This window comes from Dermacentor andersoni, chromosome 10 (assembly GCF_023375885.2).
Source record: "Dermacentor andersoni chromosome 10, qqDerAnde1_hic_scaffold, whole genome shotgun sequence".
NCBI classification, from domain to species: Eukaryota; Metazoa; Arthropoda; class Arachnida; order Ixodida; family Ixodidae; genus Dermacentor; species Dermacentor andersoni.
The window spans coordinates 15,802,202-15,814,551 of NC_092823.1; positions in this window are offsets into that span (position 1 = coordinate 15,802,202).

Genomic DNA, 12,350 nt, shown 5'->3' on the forward strand with positions numbered 1-12,350 from the left:
CGGCTTTTATAGAGAATCGTCGAATGTTCGTTGGGACCCGCGTGCCTTCCACAAAGTTCTACACCATTCGCGTCAGGCGAATAAATCAGATAACACAAGGTTCCGCGACAACAGACTGCGGATAGAAGCATCGATAACTTTCCAGAAACTTCGGATACATGCAAGCGCGTCCCGCGCTGTGCGATAAGATTTGTTAGACGGCGAAACGTGGTCGCCCGATAAATGTAAGTACACGTGTCAATACCCCCCTCTTAAAAAGCATCGTCCCGATGCTACAAATATAAGAGCGAAACACAAAAGGACACTTATTAAACATAATTAACAAAACAACGAAAAGAAAGCAAGTCCAAAGGTCAGTTACGCGAAGTCCCAAAGTTCGTCAACGCTGGTGGTACGGCTTGAGTCGCACAACGTGGACAACTTCAGGTCGTGAGTGGCGTCGCTGTGACAGCGAAATGCCGTCTGGCACGACCTCATAGTCCAGTGCGCCAATACGTCGGATGATCTTGTACGGTCCGAAATAGCGACGCAAGAGCTTCTCGCTCAGTCCTCGTCGGCGTATAGGGGTCCAAACCCAAACACGGTCACCGGGCTGGTACTCGACAAAGCGTCGTCGGAGGTTGTAGTGTCGGCTGTCGGTCCTCTGCTTGTTTTTGATCCGCAGGCGGGCGAGCTGTCGGGCTTCTTCGGCGCGCTGGAGATAGCTAGCGACGTCAAGATTTTCCTCGTCAGTGACGTGCGGCAGCATGGCGTCGAGCGTCGTCGTCGGATTCCTGCCGTAAACCAGCTTAAACGGCGTGATCTGTGTTGTTTCTTGCACCGCCGTGTTGTAAGCGAATGTTACGTACGGCAGGACGGCATCCCAGGTCTTGTGTTCGACGTCGACGTACATTGCTAGCATGTCGGCGAGGGTCTTGTTCAGGCGCTCCGTGAGACCATTCGTCTGCGGATGGTAGGCAGTTGTCCTCCTGTGACTTGTCTGGCTGTACTGCAGAATGGCTTGGGTGAGCTCTGCTGTAAAAGCCGTTCCTCTGTCGGTGATGAGGATCTCTGGGGCACCATGTCGCAGCAGGATGTTCTCGACGAAAAATTTCGCCACTTCGGCTGCGCTGCCTTTCGGTAGAGCTTTAGTTTCAGCAAAGCGGGTGAGATAGTCCGTCGCCACGACGATCCACTTATTCCCGGATGTTGACGTCGGAAACGGCCCCAACAAATCCATCCCAATCTGCTGGAATGGTCGACGAGGAGGTTCGATCGGCTGTAGTAACCCTGCTGGCCTTGTCGGTGGTGTCTTGCGCCGCTGACAGTCTCGGCATGTTTTGACGTAATGGGCGACGTCGGCGGTCAGACGCGGCCAGTAATACCTTTCCTGTATCCTCGACAGCGTCCGGGAGAATCCGAGGTGCCCAGCGGTTGGGTCGTCGTGTAGGGCGTGCAGTACTTCTGGACGCAGCGCTGACGGTACAACAAGAAGGTAGCTGGCGCGGACTGGTGAGAAGTTCTTCTTCACGAGCAGGTTGTTTTGTAGCGTGAACGAAGACAACCCGCGCTTAAATGCCCTAGGGACAACGTCGGTGTTCCCTTCCAAGTATTCGACGAGGCCTTTTAACTCCGGGTCTGCTCGCTGCTGTTTAGTGAAGTCTTCCGCGCTTATTATTCCAAGGAAGGCGTCGTCGTCCTCGTCGTCTTGCGGCGGGGGATCGATGGGGGCACGTGATAAGCAGTCGGCGTCGGAGTGTTTTCTTCCGGACTTGTATATTACCGTGACGTCATATTCTTGTAGTCTGAGGCTCCACCGGGCCAGCCATCCTGAAGGGTCCTTTAAGTTAGCTAACCAACACAACGCGTGATGGTCGCTGACGACTTTGAATGGCCTGCCATAGAGGTAAGGGCGGAATTTTGCTGTAGCCCAAATGATGGCGAGGCATTCCTTTTCAGTCGTAGAATAATTGCCTTCCGCTTTTGACAACGACCGGCTAGCGTAAGCTATCACGTGTTCATGACCATCTTTTCTCTGGACTAGCACGGCACCGAGGCCTAGGCTACTGGCGTCAGTGTGGATTTCGGTATCGGCGTGCTCGTCGAAGTGCGCAAGTACGGGCGGCGACTGCATGCGTCGTTTGAGTTCTTGAAATGCGTCGGCCTGCGGCGTTTCCCACTTGAACTCGACGTCACATTTAGTTAGCTGTGTCAGTGGCTCAGCGATACGTGAAAAGTCCTTGACAAAGCGCCTATAGTAGGCACACATGCCAAGGAATCTGCGCACTGCCTTCTTGTCGATTGGCTGCGGGAACTTTGCGATGGCAGCTGTCATCTGCGGGTCAGGGCGTACTCCAGATTTGCTGATGACGTGGCCTAGGAATAGAAGCTCATCGTAAGCGAAGCGACACTTTTCCGGCTTCAGAGTGAGCCCTGATGACTTGATGGCCTCTAATACCGTCGCAAGCCGCTTAAGGTGATCGTCGAAATTTCCGGCGAAGACAACGACGTCATCCAAGTAAACAAGACACGTCTGCCACTTCAATCCTGCTAACACCGTGTCCATCACGCGCTGGAACGTTGCAGGCGCCGAGCACAGTCCAAATGGCATAACCTTGAATTCATAGAGGCCGTCTGGCGTGATGAAGGCGGTCTTTTCGCGATCCCTTTCGTCGACTTCTATTTGCCAGTAGCCAGACTTGAGGTCCATCGATGAGAAGTATTTAGCATTGCAGAGCCGATCCAATGCGTCGTCTATCCGTGGGAGGGGGTATACGTCTTTCTTCGTGATTTTGTTCAGTCGACGATAATCGACGCAGAAACGTAGGGTTCCGTCCTTTTTCTTCACTAAAACAACTGGAGACGCCCACGGGCTTTTCGACGGCTGGATGATGTCGTCGCGCAGCATTTCGTCGACTTGTTGTCGTATAGCTTCGCGTTCTCGCGTCGAAACTCGGTAAGGGCTCTGGCGTAGTGGTCGAGCGCACTCTTCGGTTATTATGCGATGCTTTGCGACTGGTGTTTGTCGAATCCTCGATGACGTCGAAAAGCAGTCTTTCTATCGTCGAAGCAGACTTCTGAGCTGTTGCTGCTTAATCACGGGGAGACTTGGATTTATGTCGAAGTCTGGCTCGGGAACCACGGTCGTCGGGGTAGATGCAACAGAATCCGAGATGACAAAGGCATCGCTGGTTTCCTGAATTTCCTCGATGTATGCGATCGCCGTGCCCTTGTTGATGTGCTTGAACTCCTGGCTGAAGTTTGTCAGCAACACTTTCGTGTTTCCTCCGTGCAGTCGAGCGATCCCTCTTGCGACGCAAATTTCACGGTCGAGCAGCAAACGTTGGTCGCCTTCGATGACGCCTTCTACGTCAGTGGGTGTTTCGGTGCCGACCGAAATAACAATGCTGGAGCGAGGCGGGATGCTCACTTGATCTTCGAGCACACTCAAGGCATGGTGACTACGAGGGCTCTCCGGCGGTATCGCTTGATCTTCCGACAGCGTTATTGACTTCGACTTCAGGTCGATGATTGCGCCGTGTTGGTTCAGGAAGTCCATGCCGAGAATGACGTCTCGTGAACACTGTTGCAGGATAACGAAGGTGGCAGGGTAAGTCCGGTCATGAATGGTAATTCTTGCCGTGCAGATTCCACTCGGCGTGATGAGATGTCCTCCAGCGGTCCGAATTAACGGGCCTTCCCATGCAGTCTTAACTTTCTTCAATTGGGCTACGATGGGTCCACTCATGACGGAGTAATCGGCTCCTGTGTCTACTAAGGCGGTAACTGCGTGGCCGTCGAGAAGCACGTCGAGGTCGGTGGTTCTTTGTCTTGCGTTACAGTTAGGCCTCAGCGTCGGATCACGGCTGCGTCGAGTTGACCTGTGGTTGGTACGTGGCGTCGTCAAGTGGTCTTTCGTCGGCGTGTTCTTTCCTGCCAGACTTCGTCGGGACGGCGGTGTGACGTCGTTGTTATGTCGTCGAGGTAGTCTTTTCGGCGTCTTCGTCGGCGGCGGAGGATCTTCGTCAGTTCGACGAACAGCAACCGCACCTCCATCGGTTGCTGCTTTTAGTTTTCCGGATATGGGCTGACGGACCGACCCCGGGCTGGGCCAGTGTATGGTCGGCGCTGTGGCGACAGGTAGCGGCCTGGTGACGGCGAACGGGACGGTCGTCGAGGGCTCCACTGAGTAGCGGCGAGGTAGTCGGCGATGTCACGAGGGCGTTGACCTTCCCGAGGGCGCGGTGCGTCGACGGCGAACCCTCGCAATCCCAGGTCGCGGTATGGGCATCGGCGGTACACATGGCCGGCTTCTCCGCAGTGATAGCAGAGCGGGCGGTGGTCGGGGGCTCGCCAAATGTCCGTCTTCCTCGCGTAGGTACGCTGGGCGACGGGTGGGCGTGCTGGCGGCGGCGGTGGCGGACGACGGAATTGCGTCGTTGCAGGGCCCTGGCGTGATCGCGGAGGGGGACCTTGACGGCGTGCGACGGCGGCGTATGTCATCGCTTCTGGCTGGGGCTGCGGTAATTGTGGTTGCAGCTCGGGAACTCCAAGCGATCGGTGCACCTCTTCTTTGACGATGTCGGCGATCGAAGCCACTTGGGGCTGCGACGAAGGCAGGACCTTGCGCAGTTCTTCGCGCACAATGGCCCTGATGGTCTCCTGAAGGTCGCCGGAATCCAGTCCTTGGATGGCGTACTGCGGCGTGAGCCCCTGGCGGTTATATTGCCGGGTGCGCATCTCCAGAGTTTTCTCGATCGTCGATGCCTCTGCCGAAAACTCAGCTACGGTCTTCGGCGGGTTACGAATAAGTCCTGCGAAAAGTTCTTGCTTGACGCCCCGCATCAGGAAGCGGACTTTTTTGTCTTCTGACATTTCCGGGTCGGCGTGCCGGAAAAGACGGGCCATCTCTTCCGTGAAGATCGCGATCGTCTCGTTTGGCAGCTGCACTCTGGTTTCTAGTAGTGCTTGGGCTCGCTCTTTTCGCACGACGCTTGTAAACGTTTGCAAGAAGCCGCTTCGGAACAGGTCCCAGGTCGTTAAGGTGGCTTCTCGATTCTCGAACCAGGTCCTGGCGGCGTCTTCCAGTGCAAAGTAGACATGCCGCAGCTTGTCGTCGCTGTCCCAACTGTTAAACCTAGCGACCCTCTCATACGTCTCGAGTTTCCGGGTCCTCAAATGTTGATCCGCGGAACGTCGGAGGTTCCCTGGGCTGCTGCAGCACGATGGGGGACGCTGGGGCTGCCATTGGGGTTGCCTTGTCCACAATCTTCTTGGTCTTCTCAGGTAGAAGTCCGTGCTCCGGGGGCAGCTGTTGAAGACGGCGGCTTGCTCGATGCTCCGGGACTACGTTGGTGTTCTCTTTGCGGTCCGGCCTTGGATCACGGCTTGTCGGGGGCGTCCGGTACATGAACGAAAAGCACCTCCACCAGATGTCACGTGGTGGTGACGTTAAGAACACAGTGGCGATACTGTGTAAGGCAAAACAAGATTTTATTGGGCGAACCTGTGCCCACAAAACAGGCTACACTTATAGCACAACGAAAGCGGCGAACACAGTCGGCGATCGTCGAAAATCTGATCAGCGGGTCAAGCACGTCGGCTTTTATACAGAATCGTCGAATGTTCGTTGGGACCCGCGTGCCTTCCACAAAGTTCTACACCATTCGCGTCAGGCGAATAAATCAGATAACACAAGGTTCCGCGACAACAGACTGCGGATAGAAGCATCGATAACTTTCCAGAAACTTCGGATACATGCAAGCGCGTCCCGCGCTGTGCGATAAGATTTGTTAGACGGCGAAACGTGGTCGCCCGATAAATGTAAGTACACGTGTCAATATACTTTTCTCTTGAGGGATAATGGCAACCTGCTGTTCATGATCTGAGAATGCCTGCCAAACGCACCCCAGCCCATTCTTATTCTTCTGATTATTTCCGTCTGATGATCCAGATCCGCGGTCACTACGTGCTTTAAGTAGATGTATTCCCTTACCACTTACAGTGCCTCGCTACCTATCGTAAACTGCTTTTCTCTTCCGAGACTGTGAAGCATTAGTTTTATGCAGATTAATTTTTAGACCCACCCTTCTGCTTCGCCTTTCCAGGTCAGTGACCATGCGCTGCCATTGGTCCCCTGAGTTACTAAGCAAGGCAATATCATCAGCGAATCGCAAGTTACTAAGGTATTCTCTATTACAACTTATCCTCAATTCTTCCTAATCCAGGTCTGTGAATACCTCCTGTAAACACGCTGTGAATAGCATTGCAGATGTCGTATCTCCCTGCTTGACGCCCTTCTTTAGTGGTATTTTGTTGCTTTCTTTATGGAGGACTACAGTGGCTGTAGAGGCACTATACATATCTTTCAGTATTTTTACGTATGGCTTATCTACGTCCTGATTCCGTAATGCCTGCATGACTGCTGAGGTTTCGAGTGAATCAAACACTTTCTTGTAGTCAATAAAAGCTATATATAAGGGTTCGTTATATTCCCCACATTTCTGTATTATCTGATTGGTAGTGTGAGTACGGGATATTGTTGAGTAGCCTTTACGAACTCCTGCCTCGTCCTTTGGCTGACAGAAGTCTAAGGTGTTCCTGATTATATTTGCGATTACCTTAGTAAATTCTTTGTAGCCAACGGAGAGTAAGCTGATCGGTCTATCATTTTTCAAGTCTTTGGCTTCCCCTTTCTTATGGATTAACATTATGTTGGCGTTCTTCCAAGATTCCGGTATGCTAGAGGTCAAGAGGCATGGCGTATACAGGGTGGCCAGTTTTTCTAGAACAATCTGCCCGCCATCCTTCAAAAAATCTGCTATTACCTGATCCTCCCCAGCTGCCTTCCCCCTTTGCATAGCTCACAAGGCTTTCTTTACTTCATCCGGCGTTACTTGTGGGATGTCATATTCCTCTAGACTACTCCCTCTTCCATTTACGCCCTGGCAGCTGCTGGTGCTGTAAAAATCTCTATAGAGCTCCTCAGCCACTTGAACTACCTTATCCATATTACTTATTATGTTGCCGGCTTTGTCTCTTAACACATACATCTGATTCTTACCTATTCCTATTTTCTTCTTCACTGCTTTTAGGATTCCTCCGTTCCTGGGAGCATGCTCAATTCTATCCATATTAAATTTCATTATGTCAGCTGTCTTCCGCTTGTTGATTAACTTGGAAAAGTCCTGCCAGTGCTATTCTAGCTGTAGGGCTAGACGCTTTTAAACATTGGCGTTTCTTAATCAGGTCTTTCGTCTCCTGCGATAGCTGACCGCTTTCCTGTCTAACGAAGTTACCACCGACTTCTACTGCATACTCCTTAGTGATGCCCATAAGATTGTCGTTCACTGCTTCAACACTAAGGTGCTCTTCCTGAGTTAAAGCCAAATGCTTGTTCTGTAGCTTGATTCCGAATTCCTCTATTTCTCTAATGTCCTCTAAAATTCCTTTAAATTCCTCTAAAAAACAAGAATATAAACAAATCTTTGAAGATACCGAAGTTTTAGCGAGACACAGCTTACAGCTCACCCGGGAAATTGTGGAAGCTGATTTCATCAGAAAACTTGGTAGTATTTGCGTTAGTGCCCCCTCTATCGCGCTGACCCCTGGTGAAGTCACGTATCTAAACAGATAGAAATGGTAATGTTTTTTTTTTTTATTTTTTTAGCTTTCAGTGCTGCAGGTGCTTCTGTTAGCGGCCTTCTTGAATTGCTCACCTTCTACTTAAAATCAACTTACATTTCATGGAATGAACAAAATTACATACAAAGAAACGGTGTTTGTATAGGATCATGTCTGGCGCCGGTACTAAGTGATATTTATCTAGCTCATGATGATCGCAATATTCATGGTCACTAGCCACGTCCCCTGTTGTCAAAGTGTGCAAGTTTGTGGACGACTACCTGATATTTATTGGTTGCACCGATCCTGCTTTTGAGCGTGCTGTTTCTGAAGTTTTGAAGATCTTTAAGAAAGAGCTGGAGCCTCTAGAACTTGCGCATGAGGTCCCCATTGGTGATTCCCTGCGCTTTCTAGATCTCAGGCTGTGCCTTGATAACAAACATGTTTGCTGGTGCTTCGAAACGAGAAGTAAGAAGCCACTCTTGCCCTTTAACTCCGCACACTCAAAGCTCGTTAAACGAGGTATTATAAAATTATGTCTCGTTAACAGCCTCAATAAATCGTGCCCACACCAGATGCAACATAGTCTTGCTGCTCAGGTTGATCGCCTTTCTTGGACTTGCTACCCTTTGGCATTAATTTCAGCCATAGCGGAACAGCTTTTGAGGCGCACAAAACGTGATGAGCCCGCTCAATCAGGGAACCAGCTGTCTGAAAGACGCAGGTTTGCAGTGCTACCGTATGTGCATGATGTCTCCCATAGGCTAAAGAACATTGGGCAGCGTGCAGGAATCCCAGTCGTTTTCTCAGCCCCGGAGATGTTGGCAAGGTTCTGTAAGCGCTAAACGCGCCTAAATCGCATCAGAGTTGTTGCTCTGTCGGGCACAGAAAACGTTTTGTGACGTGCACAACGAATGTGGTCTACCAGATTCCCCTGCCTTGCGGCAGTAAATATGTTGAACAGACAGGCAGGGGCTTAAACCATCGGCTAAGATAGCACTGTGACAACGTCCACAGCACTGTACAAGGCCCCTTGGGCATCTATTGCCGGGACTGCGGCTGAGTGCCCCTCTTTGAAGATACTGAAGCTTTAGCGAGACACAGCTCCAGCTCACCCGGGAAATTGAAGCTGATTTCATCAGAAAACTTGGTAGTATGTGCGTTTGTGCCCCCTCTATCGCGCTGACCCCTGGTGAAGTCATGTAACTAAACAGATAGAAATCGTAATGTTCTTTTTTATTTTTTTATTTTATTTTCAGGTTACCATGCTCTTAGTACTGTGACTTGCTGTTAGAACACCCCATGTGACTGCCTTTCATTTTCGGCGCATGCCGCCTCTTGTATATATACACACGATGTGGCAACGCAATAAAGTATTGTTGGAAGTCAGCGCTGTGTATGTCGCCTCTCGCAGTCCTTGTCCTTCGCCCTGTACGTTATTTTTGCGCATGTGCGGCAAACGTTACGTTGAAGAGCATTACTGGGAGGCGCCGGCACCCTGGCCACGACGTGCCTACCTCTACTTTCGCTTCCTTCGGCCGTGTCGTGCAGCTTGACGAGAGTAGCGCTAATCTCCCCTGGTCAACCTATATCGACAATATTAACAGTGCAAAAAAGAACAATACAAAAGAATCGAACTTTGGGTTATTTACTCTGCTTTGCTTATAATTCCACCATTCTCTTTCAAGATAGTACTATGTTGGGATTGCATTTTTTGCGTATGTTACAGACCCCCAACTGCACCCCGCTGTTTCTGTGATGAACTTCATGACGTCTTAAATAATATAGTTACGCGATACTCCACATTGCCTGTTTTTCTGTTGGGAGATTTCAACCTTCCAAACATCTCATGGCACAGTAGTACCGCCACTATCACAAAATATTCTTCGGAATGCGCAGTTTCTTGGTGTTTGTTCTGATTTCAACCTCGCACAACTTGTTGATGAACCTACTCGTACTACTGCACTTTCCGCTAATATTCTTGATCTCATTTTTGCTACTACACCTGATCTGGTTTCCAAACTTACTTGTATCCCTGGTTTAAGTGACCACTTGATTATTCATTTCACTTTGCGTGCCCATGTTTCTACTAAAAAGAGCTTTAAGGTTGTTCGCGATTACAAGCACGCCGATATGGCTTCTATCACGGCAGAAATGGAATCGTTCACAGCTGCTTAAATCCCGGTTTTGACGAACGCTCAGTTGAGGATAACTGGCAACTTTTCAAAAATAAACTACTATCTTTAATTCACAGTTATATACCTCAACGAAAGATACCCTCAAACACTAGATCGCCATGGTTCAACAACTCTCTTAAACGCCTGCGTAACAAAAAAAAACGGTCATTCCGCCGGGCCAAGCAATCAAATCTTCCCGCTCATTGGTCAACGTACCGTCAAGTGGAAACTGAGTACATCCAAATGAATAGTAACGCCAAAACTACCTTCTTGAATGTTACACTGCCCTCGTTTCTTCAAACGAGTCCGCGCAAGTTTTGGAGTGTTGTTAATGGCACTAAAACAAACATTATACATTTAACTTACCCTGATGGCACCAGTGTTCCACCTAATCAATGTTGCAGCGTATTGAATGAGGCGTTTGTCTCTTTCCTCAATACCAATATCATCGTCAATTTACCGAGTGCACCAAGTTCAAACTTTCCTGTGATGGATTCCATAATAATTGACAAGGTTCGTGTTAGCCGGCTAATCAATAATCTGCAGATTTCGTCTGCCAGTGGGCCTGATGGTATTAGTTCAAAAATATTCGAATGCACTGAGGTGTTTTCATCTGTTATTCATTCTAAAATTTTTGCTCAGTCGCTGCAGTATTCTTCGCTCCCGCGTGACTGGAAGAAAGGAAAGGTGGTCCCAGTCCCAAAGTCAGGCAATGCACATGCTTCCGAGAACTACCGTCCCATTTCATTGACAAGCATCCTATGCAAACTTTTGGAACACATCATTTACTCTCACCTTGTTGAATTTTTGGAAACCAATTCATTCTTTCATTCCTGTCAGCATGGCTTCAGAAAAATGTACTCGTGCGAAACCCAACTAGCTTGCTTTACTAATGATCTTTTTGCTGCATCTTACAATAACTTTGACGTTGACTGTATATTCTTGGACTATGCTAAGGCGTTTGATACCGTAACGCACGATGTACTAAACCTTAAAGGGAAGCTGAATAGTCTGTCGAATTCAATAAGACGCTCATATACGGATGCGGGAACCTTATAAACCATGAAGGTAAACTTTTGGGGGGGAATTTTTCACTTAGGAGCGACGCAATCGTCGGTTAAAATTGCGCTGTAGCTCCGCCCCCCGTCGAGCGCCGCGCGCTGCTGCTGACGCTGACAATGCGAGCGGGGACCGGAAACAGCGGCGTAGTGACGTCAACACTGGTGTTCCGCTCCTTCGCAGCCTCCGCGACCGTGCCTGACCGGGCTTATTTCTGCGTGCGTGCCGTCCTAATCTGCTTCGCTCGACCCTACATTCCTTTATTTGTGTGTATATAGGAGTGGTAGTTGACGTGCGCAGCATCAATTGAACTTGTAGGCCGATCATGCCGGCGTTCTGTGCAGCCTACGTTTGCACGAACACCATCGGCCGCGACGATGTTCCGATGTTCCATTAGTTCCTGCAAGACAAAAAGCTTTCAGCTAAGTGGGAGGCTGCTGTGAAGCGAAACAACTTCAAGCGCTCAAGAACAAGTGTTGTGCTCTAACCACTTCCATGACGATTACTACCAGAGTTTATCAATAATGCGTGCTTTGGGTTCTCCTAAAAAAATAGTTAGCACGCTGAACGGAAGGTGCATGTTTATCGCCCACCTTTGACGCAGGTTTCATCGCCAAGCGCCGCGAATTTTCTATTCGCACTTGTGTTGTGAAACAGCCTGCATGCAGCTACCATAACGCAGTGCAAGCGTAAAGTTTGCATGTGTTGGAAAGCCTGCTCACGCCAAGACGCTGCACTCTCCCTTCTCTCGCACACATAAGAAACCGACCATCTCACGTAGCCGACGGAATTCGCCGGTTACGAGTAGCGTGCGGATGGCGCGCTGATGAAGGTTCTATACTACACGTGCTACAACAGCCGGTAAACTTTTCCCGCGTTTAAACCGTCTGTGTAGATTGCCGACAGCTTTGGGGCAGCGCACAAATGCTGAAGATCGCATCACCGCTTACGTTCTACGCAGAGGCATGCAGGAACATAACACTACAGTTGTTTGCCCGGAAATGTACTCACTGGAACGCTGAATGCAGCTTAGCAAAAAACATACTCGCCAAAGAACATTTCCAACACAAGGAGATGCTAACACTTCGCCTTCGTTCGCGTGAAAAGCAGTGCTTGCACCAGCATTTTTTGCTTCTTGGAGAGGCCGGCTCTTCGCAATCGGCTCGCACATGTAGTATGTACAAGTATGTACGTACGTGTAGTATGTACAAGTATAAACCCCTTACAAGTGACCTTGCACGCGACAGCGACAGCGCTACAAGCGAGGCGATGGCTGTCGCGTTCACTCGTCGTCTGCAAGCCGAACTCCACGCGAGCGATGGCTTTGAGCGACGACTTCCCGGAATGAGGGCAGCAATATACGCGCCGAAAGTAGCGTGACGCATGCTTTATCAATTTAAGTTGATGTATTTTACTGAAGAAGGAGCATAAAATATTTCTGAAGGTCTTGCACTAGGTTCTTATTCTTGCACGTGTAAAATTCAATAGTTTGCTCGTTCCGTGCGACAAACA